The sequence below is a fragment of the Marmota flaviventris genome, chromosome 4 (genome assembly GCF_047511675.1).
Source record: "Marmota flaviventris isolate mMarFla1 chromosome 4, mMarFla1.hap1, whole genome shotgun sequence".
NCBI lineage: Eukaryota > Metazoa > Chordata > Mammalia > Rodentia > Sciuridae > Marmota > Marmota flaviventris.
The window spans coordinates 80,045,172-80,065,375 of record NC_092501.1 but is presented as its reverse complement, the minus strand read 5'-3'; positions in this window follow the sequence as shown (position 1 = coordinate 80,065,375).

Here is a 20,204-nt window from a genome sequence, read left to right as displayed (position 1 = left end):
GCCTTCACACTGACTCAGGTGGAGAATTTATCTAGATACTGTATGACTCCCTCTGATTGGGCTAGCCTTGTTCGGGCTTGCGTTTCCCCGGGTAAATATCTGGACTGGAGAGCATTCGTGCTAGAGGGCACAATAGAGCAGGCCGCCCAAAACATGCGGCGGGACATCCCCATTGGGACAAGGATATGCTCTTAGGGCAGGGTAGATTTCCAAACCAACAGACAGGATTTCCTCTTGAGACATATGATCAAATTAACAACATTTGCATTCGGGCATGGAAGTCGCTTCCAAATAGAGGAGAGGTGTCTGGTAATTTGACCAAGATTCTACAAGGCCCTACAGAACCCTTTTCAGATTTTGTAGCAAGGATGGTGGATGCCGCTGGAAAGATTTTTGGGGATCCTGATAGAGCCATGCCCCTTATCAAGCAATTGGTCTTTGAGCAGTGCATCAAGGAATGTAAAGCAGCAATCACTCCTTATAAAAATAAGGGCATAGAAGCATGGATGAAAGTGTGTAGAGAGATTGGAGGACCTTTAACTAATGCAGGTCTTGCAGCTGCTGTCCTTCGGATGGCAAAAGGGGGCAGTCCTGGTGCCGGAACATGCTTCCATTGTGGTCAACCTGGTCATTTCAGACGTGAATGTCCTAAAAAAGATAATTTTACTGGACCCCCTCACAGTGGCCCTTCCATTGGCCTTCGTCAACCGGGGCTGTGTCCAAAATGTAAAAAGGGGAAGCATTGGGCAAAAGAGTGTAGATCAGTGAGGGACATCTATGGACAGCCTGTTTCAGCTGGGCCAAAAAACGGCCGAAGGGGCCCCCGACCCCAGGGCCCACAAATATATGGGGCAATAGAGAATGTCACACCCAAACCCGAGACATGGCCATCTCTACGCCATCCCATGAGACGCGGAGAGCCACTACAGGTGCCGCGGGATTGGACCTCTGTTCCACCTCCAGACTCGTACTAACACCTAAGATGGGAGTCCAATTGGTGGAAACTGAATTCAAAGGGCCTTTACCACCTGGCACTGTAGGTTTGCTAATTGGACGTGCATCCTCTATATTACAAGGTCTTCATGTCTTTCCTGGAGTCATTAGCCCTGATACTGTAGGATCAGTAAAGGTTATGGTGGAAGCTCCAAGGGGTATTGTGTCTATTTCCCCAGGAGACCGGATTGCCCAATTGCTAATTCTACCCAGTCTGCATACCCGCTTTCCTGCTGATTCCTTTTCAAGGACAAGTGATGAGATTGGAGTCACTGGAGGGAATTCTGTTTATTTGTCCTTAGATATGAATGACCGTCCTACTTTAAACTTAATCATAGAAGGCAAATCAATTTTGGGGTTGCTAGATACTGGAGCAGATCGTAGTATAATAGCACAAAAGGACTGGTCAAAGGGGTGGCCGGTGCAGCTCTCAGATCAATCACTAAGAGGTTTGGGATATGCCCAAGCCCCTCAAATCAGCTGTAGACATCTATCTTGGAAGGACCCAGAAGGACACAATGGCACCTTTCAGCCTTATGTACTTGATTTACCTATCTCTTTATGGGGTCGTGATCTGATGAAAGACATGGGGTTCACTCTTAGTAATGACTATTCTCCGGTGTCTCAACAGATTATGCAAAATATGGGGTATAGGCCAGGTCTAGGACTAGGAAAACACCTACAGGGGTGTAGGCATCCTGTGCAAGGTCATCAAAAGCTTAACAGATTTGGTCTGGGTTTTTCCTAGGGGCCACTGGGGCTCAAATACCCATAACATGGCTCACCGAGGAGCCTGTTTGGGTGCCTCAGTGGCCTCTTCCCTCGGTTAAATTGGCAGCGGCCCATAACTTAATCAAAGAACAACTAAACTTGGGTCACATCCAACCTTCTACTTCTCCATGGAATACTCCCATATTTGTTATTAGGAAAAAATCAGGAAAGTGGCGCCTACTGCATGATTTACGAGCAGTTAATGCTCAAATGCAACTTATGGGGCCCATTCAAAGAGGGCTACCTCTGCTCTCCTCTATTCCTCAGGGCTGGCATATTATTGCTATTGACATTAAAGACTGTTTCTTTTCTATTCCTTTGCATCCTAAAGACTCACAACGTTTTGCTTTCACCCTTCCCTCGTGTAACCACGAGGAGCCAGATCTTAGGTTTGAGTGGGTAGTGTTGCCACAGGGAATGGCTAATAGTCCCACGATGTGCCAGATGTATGTGGGGAAGGCACTCGCACCTCTCAGACATAAGTATTCCTCCATCAAGATTATTCATTATATGGATGATGTGTTATTGGCCGCTAAGTTAGAGCAGATAGTTAATGAGGCCTATAAAGACTTAGTAAAGCTGTTAGCTCAATATGGGCTACATATTGCACCTGAAAAAGTTCAAACGGGGAATTCTATTGAGTATTTGGGAGCAATAATTGGGTATGATAAACTGAAACCACAAAAAATCACCATAAGAACTCAAGATCTCCAAACTCTGAATGATTTTCAAAAACTGCTGGGAGATATTAATTGGATAAGGGGATATTTACATATTCCTAATGGTGTGCTCCAGCCTTTGTATGCTACCCTTAAGGGTGATCCAGATCTTGCTTCTCCTCGTAGCCTCACCAAAGAAGCTAGAGCGGCCCTTATAACAGTAGAAGAAGCTATACAACATGCTACTCTATGCAGGCTCCAAAGTGATAAATCTTTCCAGTTATGTGTGCTTGCCACTATGCGGCAGCCTACTGGAGTACTGTGGCAAGATGGGCCTTTACTATGGATCCACCCACATATATCCCCAGGAAAATCTTTAGAATACTATCCTGATGCTGTTGCAGCATTAGCACTTAAAGGGATTCACCAAAGCATTCAATTTTTCGGACAATCACCTTCTTCTCTTATTATACCCTATACTAAGGCTCAACTTAATGTTTTGTGTGCTACTCTAGACAACTGGACTATTCTATGTTGCTCGTTTCAAGGGGATATTGATAATCATTACCCTTCCCATCCATTACTCCATTTTGTTAAAGAACATCCCATCATTTTCCCTAAGGTAACTTCACCCAATCCAATTCCGGGGGCTGTTAATATTTTCACTGATGGTTCCAAGTCTGGAATGGGAGCTTATGTAATTAATGATTCTCCCCCTGTTCAACATCAATTTGCTCCTGGTAATCCACAATGGGTTGAACTGCAAATTGTTATTGAGGTTTTTAAACAGTGTTCTTTTCCTTTTAATCTTATCTCGGACTCCATTTATGTGGTACAAGCACTCAAAGTCCTGGAGGCCGTGGGAGCTATTAGTAATGCCCATAATGTATCTGCTTACTTTAATCAGCTTCAACAACTTATCTGTAGCCGCACTGCTCCTTTTTACCCAATGCACATACGGGCTCATACTTCTCTTCCTGGTCCGTTATCACAGGGTAATGCCTGTGCGGACTCAGCCACTAGAGGCCAGTTGATATGCTTGGCTTCCTCCTTAGAGGGGGCTAAATTATTTCACCAAAATTTCCATGTTAATGCTTTAACGCTGCGCAGGCGTTTTTCCATTTCAAGAGCGGATGCTCGTCAGATAGTATTACAATGTCCCCATTGTGTCACATTTCTTCATCCCCCTACTTATGGAGTGAACCCACGGGGATTAAAACCATTGGTTGTCTGGCAAATGGATGTGACGCACATACCTGACTTTGGTAACCTCAAGTATGTACATGTTTCTGTTGATACGTGCTCTGGAGTTATTCATGCCTCTGCTTTGTCGGGAGAGAAGGCACGTAATGTTATCACTCATTGCCTAGAAGCATGGGCAGCATGGGGTGCTCCTGCATCCCTTAAGACTGATAATGGACCTGCTTATACTGGCAGACAATTTACATCCTTTTGTTCTACCATGGGAGTGCAACTTACTCATGGTCTGCCTTACAATCCTCAAGGACAAGGCATTGTTGAGCATGCTCATCGCACCTTAAAGGAAACTTTACAAAAACAAAAAGGGGGAATAGGAGCTGAACACACTCCTAAAGAACGCCTGTCCTTAGCTCTCTTTACCATTAAATTTTTAAATTTGGATATTCATGGTCGCTCTGTGGCTGATAGACATGTGTCCCCTCAGCCCTCTGTGATTGGTTATGTTAAGTGGAAGGATGTTCTTACAGGCCAATGGAACGGCCCCGACCCCGTGCTGACATGGGCACGAGGATCTGTATGTGTTTTTCCCCAGGATCGCACGGAGCCGTTGTGGGTCCCTGAACGTCTGACAAGAAGAGTCTTGACATCAACCGACCAGCAACAAGAGATACCACAGCAACCCTGTGATGAGGATCTTCACTCTGCTACGTGCTCTGGTTCTGGTGCTGGTGCCGATGGCACAGACGACACCAATGCAGTGGTGGGCAGTGGCACGGGCTTGGCCAATGCCGATGCCGGTTCATGGTAGTTCTAGTGTCCTCCCCACTCTTTTCTCTACCTCATGTGAGATGTCTGCTCCCTGTGCCTCTCCTAGAGGGGACGTGGAGAGCATTTTTAATCGATCTCAGGTTAATCTCACAGGAGTTTTTTGTTTCAGCCTTGGAAACGCTAATTGCATTAGCCTTAAGACCAAAAATTTGACTAACTGGGAGGACCCATTGCGGTCCAATCAGGTCTCAGGGAGTATTATTAATGCTGTACTGAGCCAAGTAGTTTCGGGGAAGCAATCAGGTTCAGGGACCCCTGTAAATAGCTCTGCTTTTAATATAACTACCTTGGCTATGATCTCCAAGGTACTAATCCCAGTGCCTCCTTCTTCTAATAGTACTTACAATGCCACTCATTTCAAGGCCTCTCCTTACTGTACCCCTAATCTTGGTTTCCCCCCAACATTTACGCCTTGTCAGGATCATTCTTGGGAGAAACTTCAAGTTGCTAAGGGTTTCTCCTTTTCCCCCTCTCTTAAAAGGTATGTTTATAATTTTAACCATAGTGCCAACTCCTCTACAGGAGTAGGTTGGTCCTGGTTTCAATGGCTGATTTCCAATGAGAAGGGGGCTTCAGCTGATATTTCTACATTGGCTCAATTGCTGGGAGCCAAAAGCTGGCTGGCTAATGTTTCTGGCACTGTTAGAAAAAGTGAACGAGGTAATAGGCTCACATCTGTTTCGCTCAACTCTTTGCTATATAATGCCACATTGCCTCCTGCAATGGTCTGCGTCCAATCCCCGTTCTTGCTCCTTTTGGCTAATAATACCTCGTCGGGGATGCTGGATTGTTCTAGTGTTACCTGTCTCTTATCTGAGTGTAGGAATGGTTCTTGGACTGTAGCAGTGGTTATGAAAATTCCAACCTTTGTCCCAATCCCAGTCACTGCGGACCCAGATAAATTCCCCATTGTTGAACTACTTAGAGTCCGCAGAGATTTTGGAATTACGGCAGCTATAGTGACAGCTGTGGCAGTGTCTGCTGCTGCAGCAGTTACAGCTGGAGTAGCCATGGCCAGTCAAGTACAAACTGCTGCCACCATTAATCAAGTTGTTCAACAAACTTCCACCATACTTGAATCCCAAAATTCAATTAATCAACATATTTTGTCAGGGATTTTAGCTGCCAACCAAAGGATAGATTTACTCCAAGCTCAGGTAGAAGAATTGGCTGACTTGGTGCTTTTGGGTTGTGTTGACCAACGTGCACATTTATGTATAACCTCTGTCAGATTTAATGATTCCAGGAATGCCTCCCGCATCATCGGGGAATATCTATCCGGAACCTGGTCCTTGGCAGCAGAAAACTTGATCCAGTCTCAACTAACTCAGATTGCTGTTTTGAATAGTACCCGTGTTGAACCAGTGACTTTGGGTCAATTCACCGATTGGATATCTTCTGCTTTTTCCTTCTTCAAAGAGTGGGTGGGAGTAGGCATTTTTGGTGCAATGTGCTGCTTCAGTGTTATACTTTGTTTGTGGTTTCTCTGTCGCCTTAAAACTCGCCATGCACAAGAAAAGGCTATGATCATACAAGCTCTTGCAGCTTTAGAAAATGGAAACTCACCTCAAGTCTGGCTTGCGCATCTTAAACAGTAAACCTTTGTCATGGTCGTTGCACCCCAAGTTATTATAGCATTGCACTGGGATCGACATGACTTTCCTTGTTATTCTCTTAGTGTTGGAAAGCCCTTGCACTCTGCTGGTCTTGCTGCCATTGCACGCAGATGGGTTTCCACACTAGTGCTTTACTATCGCTTTAAAGTCTGTGCCTTTCTTTCAGGGTGCTGTCAACTTGTTTGTCATTAATAACAGCCACAGTTCAGCCTCAGCTATCCCCTCCGTCCACCATCGTCATGATACAGGATGCGAGGCAAGGCACTGCACTTGAGTGATCCTTGACGTGGACCTCAAGGAGAGCATGCCCTATTGCATGCGGGTTAGACGCGTTCACGCCCCGCCCCACGAAAAAAGGCATCGGCTGATATGGCCTCGGATCTGGGGAAGGGCCCTCCTTAGGACTGAGCCATATTATGCAGCCACTTCTGCACAGTGGGATAGGACCTCTACTCTCGCCTGTATTGTTTTAATAAAACAGAAAGGGGGAACTGTGGTGAGCCGCTTCTGCCGTTTCTGCAGACTATGGTCGCCATTACGAGATGGCGCTGGCTCCGCTGTGGTATGTGACAAACAACTCCTTATCTGAGAGAGTTGGCACATGATTTTCACCACCCTGTGAAAAAGCTCCACGCGGCAGCTTTGCATTGGGGCTTGGGATGCTTTATTAAGGCTGGGAGGGCATCCGGGAGGAGAAGAAGAGAAGAAGAAAGAATAAGAAATATCAAGGGACCCGAATAAACTGCTGAGAGAAGATTCCTGAGTGTTGCGTCTTCCTTGCGGGCAAGGGGTCGCGACATAAACCTAGGCCTAATCCTAAACATATCACTAACACTAACACTTTCCATTACCTAAACATAACCTGAACAATAAACCTAACCCTATCAATTACTCTAACCCTATTCCTAACCCTAACGCTAATTTGGGCCCTAAACCAATGTCATAACCTAAACAAAACTCTGAACAAGACACTGACTCTAATAACACCTAGCTCTAAACCTAACCCTTACACTAAATTTAAAACTTACAATAGACCTAGCATAAAACTAACCCTAACACTATCCCTAACTGTAAACATAGACCTGACATTAGTACTCTACCTAATTTTTTTCCTAAACCTAACACAAACACTAGCCCTCATCCTAGCCCTAAACCAAGCCTTAATTCTAACCCGAACCCTAACCCTAGCCCAAACGCTAATTTCAACCATCGCACTAGTTCTGAAACTAGGTATAACCACATCCCTTCCCTTAACCCTAACCCTAACTCTAGCCCTAACCCTAGGCCTAACCCTAACACTAATACTAGCTCTAATCTTAGCCCTAATTTATTGCTAATTATAACCCTAACTCTAACCCTAGCCATAAGACTATGTCTAACTCTCGCCCTAGACCTATTTCTAGTATAACCTTATCTTTTACCATAACCCTAACACTAGACCTCACCTTAGCCCTAACCCTAGCCCTAACCCTAGATCTAACCATAACTCTAAATCTAACCCTAATCTTATGCCTAAACCTCACCATACCATTAACCCTAACACTATTACTAATCCTAAAACTAGCCTTAATCCAAGCCCTAGTAATAAAACAAAACTGAGCCATAGCCCTAACGTTAATCCTAACCTAAACATACCCCTATACCTGACATTAGTCTTAGCCCTAATTTTTGCCCTGACCCTAACACAAAACTTAACCCTACACGTGGCCTTAACCCTAGCTTTAATTCAAATGATATTCCTAACCCTAAAACTAATACTGACCCTGACTCTAACCCTAACACTAACCTTATCTCAAATCATCACTTTAACCCTAAACTTAACCCTAACACTAGACTTAGCCGTAACCCTGACCCTATATCTAGCCCTAATCATAACCCTACTTCTTAATTAGCCATAACCCTACCCTAGCCCTAACCTAATCTAAAACCTAGCCCTAATCTGAGCCCTAAAACTAGCTTTAACCCTAAACCTAAACCTAACGCTAAACCTAATCTTAACCCTAGATTTAATCCTAACCATAACTCTAGCCCTAACCTTAGATCTAATCCTATCCATTACCTTAACCCTAACTCTAACCCTAATGCTACCCGAGGATAACCCTAACCCTAGCCATAACCCTAACCCTGTCCATTACCTAAACCTAACCTGAACCCTAAACCTAACCATACCCATTACATTAACCCTAAACCTAACCCTAATGAGAATTTGAGCGCTAACCCTAAACCTAAACCTAAACAAACCCTAACCCTCACCCCTACCCTAATAATACCCCTAGCTCTAAAACTGACCAACCCTTAACCTAACCCTTACACTATACCTAACCATAAAACTAACCCTAAAACTATCCCTAACCATAACCCTTAACCTCATATTAGCCATAGCCCTAATGCTAGCCCTAACCCTAACAAAAACCGTACACATAACTGTGGCCCTAAACTTAGCCTTAATCCTAACCCTAATATTAGCAATAGCCCTAACCCTAAATTTAACCCTTTCCCTAGGCCTAAACCAAGCTATAACATCATACCTTACCCTAACCCTAATCCTAACCCTAGCCCTAAACCAAGGCATAGCCCTAATACTAACCCTAACTCTAATCCTAACCATAATTTAGCCCTAACCCTAAACCTAACCATATTACTAGCCCTAAGACTAACTCTAACTCTTGCCCTAGCCCTATCCCTAGTTCTAACCTTATCCCTTACTATAACCCAAATACTAACCCTAACCCTAGCTCAAACCTAACCCTAAACTTATCCCTAGCCCTAAATCTAGATCTAACCCTAACTCTAAATCTAACCCTAACCCTAAACTTAAAACTCACATTAACACTAGCCGTAACCTAATGCTAATTTGATAACTAGCCCTAACCCTAGCCATAGCCCTCAAACAAAACTGAGCTATAGTCCTAATCCCAACCGTTAAACTAAACCAATCCTAATGCTACACCTAGCCCTAACCCTAACCCTACAACTAATACTGATCCTAACTCTGACACTAAAACTAACCCTAGCTCTAAATATCACCCTAACCCTAAACCTAACCCTAACACTAGACCTGGCCCTAACCCTAACCATAAAACTAGCCCTAAATGGAAAACCAGTTTTTACATTAGCCATAGCCCTAACCCTAATATAAAACCTAACCTTAATCTGAGCCCTAACCCTAGCTTTAACCCTAACCCTAGCCCTAACCCTAACCCTAACCCTTACCTAAACCAAACCCTCACCCAAATGCTACCCTAGTCCTAACCCTAATCCATAGCCTACCCCAAACCCTAACTCTATTTCTAGTCCTAACCCTAGACCTCATTATGTCTCTAAGCCTAACCCAAAACTTAAGCCTAAGCCTGACCCTTATTCTGATCCTAACACTAACCCTAGGTCTAAGCCTGACCTTAACCCTAAACCGAACCCTAACATTAGCCCTATCGGTAAACATATACCTAAACCTAACCGTAACACTAGCACTAGACCTAAACTTAATCCTAAATATAGCTATAACGCTAGCCCTATCCCTAAAATAAAACCTAGGCCTAGCCCTAACAATAACCATTAAACTAATGCAAAGACTAACCCTACCGTAGATCTAACCCTAGTTCTAAATATGGCCCTAACACCAATCCAATGCTCACCTGAACACTGATCCTTACCCTAACACAAACCCTAGCTCTAAATTTTATACTACTCCAAAACATAACCCTAACACAGGACTTATCCATAACCCAAATCCTAAAACTAGCCATAACCATAACCCTAGCTCTTACATTAAATAGCCCTAATGCTAGCTATAAACCTCACACAAAGTCTACCCTAAGCATAACCCTAACATTAACCCTAGCCCAAACCCTAATCCTAACACTTGCCCTAGACCTTACCCTAGCTCAAACTCTAACCCTTACCCTAAACATAACTCTAGCCCTAACCCTAATACTAACCTGAATCCTAACTGTAACCATAACCCAAATTCTAGATCTAACTTTATCCATTACCTTAAACATAACCCTAACCCTAATGCTAGGGACTCTGACCCTAATAATACACCTAGCTGTAGCCCTAACCCTAACCCTAAACATAGCCCTGACTCTAATCTTAACCATCACGGTAGCCCTAATCCGAGCTCAAACCCTAACACTTACCCTAAACCTAACCCTAACACTAACCCTAAGCCTAGCCCTAACCCTAGCCCTAATGCTAACCTTAATCCAAGCCCTAACACTAGCAATAACCCTACCAATTACCCTAAACATAAGCCAAAACCAAATGTTAACACTAGACCTAACACTAACCCTATCCCTAACATTAACCCTATACATTACTCTAAACATAACCTGAACCCTAAACCTAACCCTATCCATTACTCTAACCCAAACAATAACCCTATTACTAATTCGAGCCCTAACCCTAAACCTTAATCCAATCCAAATCCTAACCCATACTCTAACCCTAATACTACACCTAGCTCTAAACCTGACCCCTACCCTAAACCTAACCCTTAAACTAGCCATAAACATAACCCTAAAGCTGTCCCTACCTGTAGCCAGAGACCTGACATTAGCCCTAGCCCTAATCCTAGCCCTAACCCTAACACAAATGCTAGCCCTCATCCTAGCCCTAAACCTAGCCTTGATCCTAACCTGAACCCTCACCCTAGCCCTATCCCTAATTTAACCCTTTCCCTAACCCTGAACCTAACTATATAATGCCATCCCTTCCCCTAAAACAAAACTAACCCTTGCCCTAACAATAGGCTAAACATAACACTAACCATAATGCTAATCCTAGCCCTAATTTAGCCCTAACCCTAACCCTATCCCTAACCCTAGCCCTAAGACTAATGCTAACTCTCACCCTAGCCCTATTTCTATTTCTAACCCTATCTGGTACTTATCCCTCACACAAGCCCTAACCTTAGCCCTAACCCTAGCCATAAACCTAACCCTTTATCTAACCATAACTCTAAATCTAACCCTAAACTTAAGCCTAAACCTCACCCTACTATAGCCCTAACACTATTGACAATCCTAAAACTAGCCTTAAACCTAGCCCTAGCACTAAAACAAAACCGAGCCATTGTTCTAACCCTAAACCTTACCATAAAACAAACCCTAACCCTATAACTAACCATAACTCTAGCTCTAATTTGAGTCCTAGGCCTAAAACTCACCCTGAACCTGACACTTATCCAAACACTAACCCTAGCTCTAAATATTACTCTAACCCTAAAGCTAATGCTAACGCAAGACCTAGACCAAACCCTAACCATAAAACTAACCTAACCGTAGGTTTTTGGGTTAAGGTTTAGGGTTACACTGGCCGTAGCACTATCACTAGCCCCAGCCCTAACAAAAAATAGCCTAATCTGAGCCCTAACACTAGATTTAACCCTACTCCTAACCCTAAACCTAGCCCTAACCCTATCCCATACTCTAAGCAAAACCCTATCCATAATGCTAACTCTAGTCCTAATCCTACTCCTTAGCCTAACCCAAAACCTAACCCTATTACTAGTCCTAACCCTTGCCCTCATTATAGCTCTAACCCTAATTCAAAACCTAACCCTAAACTTCACCCTTATTCTGATTGTAACAATAAGTATAGGTCTAAACCTAATCCTAACCCTAAACAAACCCTTAAAATAGCCCTACCAGTAAACTTATACCTAAACCTAACCCTAACACTAGCCCTAGATCTAAACCTAATCCTAAATCTAGCAATGACTCTAGCCCGAGACTTAAACAAAAACTTAGTCCTAGCCCTAACAATAACCTTTTCCTAAACCAAACACTAACCCTACGCCTAGACCTTACTCTAGTTGTAATTCTGGCTTTCCCCCTAACCCTAACTCTAACCTGAACACTGACCCTGACACTAACACTAAACCTAGCTCTAAACCTGACCTAAACCAAAATTTAAACTTAACACTAGAACTAGCCATAACCCTAACCCTAAAACTAGCACTAATGACAACCTTAGATCTTACATTACCCATAGCACTAACCCTAGGCCTAAACCTAACACAAAACCTAGCGCTAATCCAAGGCCTAAACCTACCCTAAGCATAACCCTCACCCTATCCCTAGCCCTAACCCTAACCCTAACCCTCACCTTAGTCCAGACCCTAGCTCAAAGCCTAACCCTTAGCCTAAAAATAACCCTAGCCCTATCCCTAACCATAACCCTATACCTAGCCCTAATACTAACCTTAACCCTAGCCCTAACACCACTCAAACCATAGCCATTAACCTAACTCTAAACCTGAACCTAATGATAACCTTAGTCCTAACCCTAACCGAAACCCTAACACAAACCATACACCTAACCCTAGACCTAAACCTAAACCTAACCCTTGCTGTAGCCCTAACCCTAACTCAAAATCTAACACTTACCCTAAATCCAACAGTAAATGTAGCCCTAACACTAAACTTAACCCTAAACCTAAACTTAACCCTAAAGCTAACCTTACATTTAACCCAATCTATTACTCTAAACCTAACCCTAAACCTAAGGAAAACCCTAGCCCTAACCCTAAACCTAACCCTGACCATAACCATAACCCTAACCCCAGACCTAACACTAAACCTAACCCTCGCCTGAGGACTAACCCTAGTTAAAACTTAACTTTTACCCTAAAACCTAACCCTAACCCTATTCTAAGCTAGGGTTACTAGCCCTACCCCAAACCCTAACTGTAAATCTAGCCCTAATCTTAACCATAACCTTAGCCATAACCCTAGCTCTAACCCTATATTATCCTTATGATAACCATAATCCTAATGCTAACCCTAGACCTAACCCTAATCCTATTGCTAACCCGAAACCTCTCCATTACCCTAAACCTAAGCTGAACTCTAAACCTAGCCCAATCCATTACCCTAACCCTAACCCTAACCCATATGCTCATTTGAGTCCTATTCCTAAACCTTAACCTAAAACAAACCCTAACCCTGATCCTGACTCTAAAAATACATCTAGCTATAAACCTGACCCTTACCCTAAGCCTAACACTTACACTAGACCTAGACAGAAACCTAACCCTAATCTACCCCTAACTGTAACACTGGACATTAGCCCTAGCCCTAATTATAGACCTAACCCTCAACAAAAGCTAGCCCTCAACCTAGTCCTAAACCAAGCCTTAATCATAACTCTAACCATAACCCTAACCCTAGCTCTAACCCTAATTCTAACCCTCACCCTATTCTAAACCTACCTATAACACCATCCCTTACCCTAAACATAACCATAATCCTAGTCCTAATGCTATGCCTAAGCTGAACACTAACCCTAGCCCTAATTCTAGCCCTAATTTAGCCCTTTCCCTAAAACTAACCATAACCCTAGCTGTAAGACTAACTCTAACTCTTGCCCTAGCCCTATCCCTATTTCTAAATCTATTCATTACCATAACCCTAACCCTAGCCCTAACGCTTGCCCTGTGCTTAGACCTAGCCCTAACCCTAGATCTAATGCTAACTCCAAATCTAACCCTAAACCTAAGCCTAAGCCTAACATTAACACCATCCCTAACCCTAATTCTAATCACATAACTAGCGCTAATCCTAAACCTAGGACTAAAACACAACTGAGCAATACCCTCAGCCCTAACCTTAATTTAAACCAAACCCTAACACTACACCTAGACCTAACACTAGCCCTAATTTGAGATCTAACCCTAACCTTAAAATTTACCCTGATGCTGACTCATATCCTAACACTCATCCCAGCTCTAACCACCACCCTAAACTTAAACAAAACCCTAGCAGTAACCCTAGCCCTAATTCAAGTCATAATCCTAAGCTTAACACTAACCCTGACCCTGATTCATATCCTAACAGTCACATCTAACCCTATCCATTAAACTAACTCTACCCCTAGCCCTAATGATGACCTAGCCCTAATCCTAAACCTAACCCTAACCATACTGTAATTTTATCCCTAGACCTAACCTTAAACCTAACCCTCACCCTAGCCCTAACCCTAGCTCATAACCTAACCCTTATGCTAAACATAACCCTAACGCTAACCCAAGTTATAACCCTAATCCTAACCCTAACTCAAGAACTATTCCTAAACATAAATCTAGTAGTAAACTTAGCTCTTACCTTATCCATTATACTAACCATAACCCTTACACTAATGCAAACCCTAGGCCTATCTCTAACCCTAACCCTATCAATTACCCTAAACCTAACCTTAACCCTAATCAAAACCCTATCATTACCCTAACCCACACCCTAATGCTAATCTGAGCCCTAACCCTAAACCCTAACCTCAACCAAACTCTAAAACTGAATCTGACCCTAATAAATCCCCTAGCTCTAAAGCTGACCCTTACCCTAAACTTAACCTTTACATTAGACCTAGCCATAACCCTAATCCTAAAACTATCCCCAGCAGTAAGCCTAGACCTGACATTAGCCTTAGCCCTAATCCTAGCCCTAAAACTACCACTAATCCCAGCCCTTATCCTAGCCCTAAACCTAGCCTTAATCCTAACCTTAACCCTAACCCTAGCCCTAAACCTAGCCCTAATCTTAGCCCTAATTTAGCCCTATACCTAACCCTAGCTTTAACCCTAGCCCTAAGACTAACTCTAACTCTCACCCTAGCCACATCCCTAATTCTAACCCAATCCCTTACCAGAGCACTAATCCTAGCCCTAACTCTAGCCCTAACCCTAGCCCTATCCTTAGCTCTACCCCTAACCTAGATCTAACTTTAACATTAAATCTAAACCTAACCCTAACCCTAACCCTAACCCTAACACTAACTCTAAATCTAACTATAAACCTAAGCCTAAACCTAAACCTAACACTAGCCCTAACCCTAACACTAATCCTAAAAGTAGCCCTAATCCTAGGCCTAGCCCTAAAACAAAACCGAGCCATAGCCCTAACCCTAACTTTTAACCTAATCCAAACTCTAACCCTAACCCTATCCTTAACCCTAATTCGAGTTTTAATCCAAACCCTAAAACTAACCCTGAACCTGACTCTGACCATAACACTAACCCTAGCTCTAAACATCACCCTAAACCTAAACCTAAACCTAACACTAACCTGAGCCCTAACTCTAACCCTAAATTTAACCCTAATCATAAACCTTGTACTTACATTAGCCATAACCCTAACCCTAGCACTAACTTAACCCAAAACCTAGCCCTAATCTGAGCCCTAACCTGAGTTTTAACTCTAACCATAAATGGAACCATATTCCTAATCTAACCACAACACTAGCCCTAACCCTAGTTCTAAACCTATCCATTGCCATAACCATAACCATAACCCTGATGCTAATCCAAGGCCTAAATTTAACCCTATCCCTAATCCTAAACTTATTCTGTTACCCTAAACCAAACCTAAACTCTAAACCTCACCCTATCATTACCCTAAGACTAACCCTAATGTTAATTTGAGCCCTAACTCTAAACCTTAACCTATCCCAAACCCTAACCCAGACCCTGACCCTAATAGTAGCCCTAGCTCTAAACCTGACCCTAACCCTAAACCTAACCCTTACACTACATGTAGCCATAAACCTAATATAAAACTATCTTTAACCATAACCCTAGACCTGATATTAGCCCTAGCCCTAATCCTAGCTCTAACCCTAAAACAAAACCTAGTCCAAATCCTAGCCCCAAAACTTGCCTTAATCATAACCCTAACCCTAGCACTAAACCAAACCCTAACCCTCATCTTAAACCTAACCCTAGCTCAAAGCCTAACCCTTAGCCTAAACATAATGCTATCCCTATACCTAAACATAACCCTAACTCTAGCCCTAAACCTAACCTTAACCATAGCCCTAACCCTAGCTCTAAACCTAGCCAATACCCTAACTCTAAATCTAACCCTAATGAAAACCCTAGCCATAACTCTAACTGAAACCATGAACCTTACCCTAGACCTAACCCTAAACCTAAGACTTGCTATAGCTCTAACCCTAACTCAAACCCTAACCATTACCCTTAAGCCACAGTAAACCTAGCCCTAAACCTAAACTTAACTCTAAAGCTAACCTTACATCTAACCCAACCTATTATGCTAAACCTAACTTTAAACTTAATGAAAACCCTAGCCCTAACCCTAAACCTAAACCTGACCATAACCATAACCCTAACCCTAGACTTAACATTAAACCTAACCCTTGCCATAGACCTAACCCTAACTCAAAGCCTAATCTTTACCCTAAACCTAACCCTATCCCTACCCTAAGCTATGGTTAAAAGCCCTAATCCAAACCCTAACCCTAACCCTAGCCCCAACCCTAGCTCTAACCCTATAATTATCCTTATGATAACCCTAATCCTAATGCTAACACTAGGCCTAATTCAAACCCTATTACTAACCCTAAACCTCTCCATTACCCTAAACCAACCCTGAAACCTAAACCTAACTTGATCCATTACCCTAACCCTAACCCTAACCTTAATGCTCATTTGAGCCTTATCCCTAAACCTTAACCTAAAACAAACTCTAACCCTGATCCTGACCCTAAAAATACACCTAGCTCTAAACTTGACCCCTACCCTAAGCCTAACACTTACACTAGACCTAGACATAAACCTAACACTAAATCTATCCCTAACTTTAACACTAGACCTGACATTAGTCCTAGCCCGAATTCTAGACCTAACCCTACAACAAACCCAAGCCCTCATCCTAGCACTACACCTAGAATTAATCATAACCCTATCTCTAACCTTAGCTCTAACCCTAATTCTAACACTCACCCTTCCTCTAAACCTAGCTATAACACCATCCCTTACCCTAAACAAAACCATAACCCTAGTCCTAACACCAGACCTAAGCAGAACACTAACCCTATCCCTAATCCTAGCCCTAATTTAGCTCTATCCCTAAAACTAACCATAACCCTAACACTAAGACCAACTCTAACTCTCACCCTATCCATATCCTTAGTTAAAACCCTATCCATTAAGGTAACCATAACCCTTGCCATATCCTTAGACCTAGCCCTAACCCTAGATTTAATGATATATCCAAATCTAACCCAAAGCCTAAGCCAAAGCCCAACATTAACACTAGCCCAACCCTAATGCTAATCATATAACTAGCCCTAACCATAAACGTAGGACAAAAACAAAACTGAGCAATACCCCTAACCCTAATCCTTAACTTAAACCATAGCCTAATACTACACCTAGACCTAACCCTACCCCTAATTCGAGTCCTCACTCTAATCTTAAAACATACCCTGACCCTGACTCATATCCTAACATTCACTCTAGCTCTAAACACCACCCTAAACTTAAATGAAATCCTAACAGTAACCCTAGCCCTAATAGAAGTCATAACCCTAAAACTAACTCTGACTCTGACTCATACCCTAACCCTAACCCTAGTTCTAAATTTTACCCTAACCTTAAACTTAACCCTAACACTACACCTGCCCCTAACCCTAACCCTAAAATAAACATAATTGTAACCCTAGCCATAACCCTAGCTCAAAACCTAACCCTTATGCTAAACATAACCCTAACCAAAACCTAAGTTCTAACCCTAAGCCTAAACTTAGCTCAAGACTTATTCCTAACAATATACCTGGCCCTAAACTTAGATCCAACCCTATCCATTATACTAACCCTAACCCTTACACTAATGTGAACCCTAGTCCTAGTCCTAACCCTATCTCTAAACCTAACCCTATCAATTACCCTAAACCAAACCTGAACCCTAATCAAAACTCTATCATTACCCTAACCCACACCCTAATGCTAATTTGAGCCCTAACCCTAAACTCTAACCTCAACCAAACTCTAAAACTGAATCTGACCCTAATAAATCCCCTAGCTCTAAAGCTGACCCTTACCATAAACTTAACCCTTACACTAGACCTAGCCATAACCCTAATCCTAAAACTATCCCCAACTGTAAGCCTAGACCTGACATTAGCCCTAGCCCTAATGCTAGCCCTAAAATGAACACAATGCCAGCCCTTATCCTAAACCTAAACCTAGCCTTAATCCTAACCCTAACCGTAACCCTAACCCTAGCCCTAACACTAACACTAACCCTAGCTCTAATCTTAGATCTAATTTAGCCCTATTTCAAACCCTAGCCCTAAGACTAACTCTTACTGTCACCCTAGACCCATCCCTAGTTCTAAGCCAAACCCTTACCAAAACCCTAATCGTATAGCCCTAGCCCTAGCCCTATCCTTAGCCCTAGCCCTAACCTAGATTTAACTTTAACTTTAAATCAAAACTAAACCCTAACCCTAACCCAAACCTTAACCCTAAATCTAAATTTAACCCTAAGCCTAAACCTAAACCTATCTCTAGCCCTAACCCTAATGCTAAACCTAAAAGTAGCCCTAACCCTAGCCCTAGCTCTAAAACAAAACTGAGCCATAGCCCTAACCCTAACCATTAACCTAAACTAAACCTAAACCTAATCCTATCCTTAGCCCTAATTTGAGTTTTAATTCAAACCCTAAAACTAACCCTGATCCTGACTCTGACCATAACACTAACCCTAGCTCTAAACACCACTCTAACATTAAACCAAACCCTTACAGTAACCTTAACCCTATTTCGAATCCTAACCCTAACCCTAAAACTAACTCTTACCCTATTAACCTAACACTAACACTAGTTCTAAATATCACCCTAACCTTAAACCTAATCCTAACACTATAGGTTTAAGCCCTAACCATAACCCTAAAATTAACCCTAATTGTAACCCTAATTCTTACATTAGCCATTGCTCTAACACCAGCCCTAACCCAAACACAAAACTAGCCCTAATCCGAGCTCTAAACCTAGATTTAACCCTAACCTTTGCCCTAACCCTAGGACTTACGCTAACTCTAACCCTATCCCTTACCCTAAGACAAATCCTAACCCTAATGCTAACACTAATCTTCAACCTAAACCAAACCCTAACCCTATTACTAGTCTTATCCCTAGCCCTCATTCTAGCTGTAACAATAACCCAAACCCTAACCCGAATCATGACCCTAATTCTGACCCTAACACTAATTGTATGTCTAATCCTTAACCTAACACTAAATAGAACCCTAGCACTAGCCCTACTGGTAACCTTATACCTAAACCTAACCCTAACACTAGCCCTAGACCTAAACCTAATCCTAAATCTAGCCAAACTCGAACCCTAGACCTAAAGAAATACCTAGCCCAGGCCCTAAAAATAACCTTTAGCCTAGGCCAAACACTAATCCTTCCCCTAGACCTAACCCTAGTCATAATTCTGGTTTAAGCCTAACCGTAATTCTAACCTGAACACTGACCCTGACACTAACACTACCCCTAGCTCTAAACATCACCCTAACCCTAAACCTAACACTAAAAATATATCTATCCCTAACATTAACCCTAAAACTAGCCCTAATCATAACAAGTTCTTACATTAGCCGTAGCCCTAACCTATCACAAAACCTAGCCCTAATCCAAGCCCTAAACTAGCTGTAACCCTAAAGCCAACCCTAACTCTAACCATAGCCCTAACCCTAACCCTAAGCCTAATGCTAGACCTAATGCTAAGCATAACCCTAGTCCTAACCCTAGCTCTAACCTATCCATTACCCTAATGATAACCCTGTCTCTTATGCTAACCTGAGGCCGAACCCTAATCTTATCCCTAACCCTAACCCTATCCATTACCCTACACTTAACTAAACCCTAAACCTAAAACTATCATAACCCTATCCTTAACAATAATGCAAATTCGAACCCTAACCTTAAACCTTAACCTAACAAAAATCCTAACCCTGACCCTAACCCAAACCCTAATAATATCCCTAGATCTAAACCTGACCCTAACCATAAACCTAACACTTACAATAGAACTAGCTATAAACCTAAAAAGCCCTAACTCTAACCCTATAACTAGCGCTAATCATAACCCAACTTCATATTTTTGCCATAGCCTTAACCCCAGCCCTAACCTAACCCAAAACCTAGCCTTAATCCGAATCCTAAACCTAGCTTTAACCCTAAACTTAAACCTAACCCTAACCCAAACAAAAGCCCTAATCCTACAATAACCCTAGCCATAAACTTAGGTCTAAAACCTATCCATTACCCTAATGATAACCCTAACCCTTATGCTAAACATACACCTAACCCTAACCCTATACATTACACTAA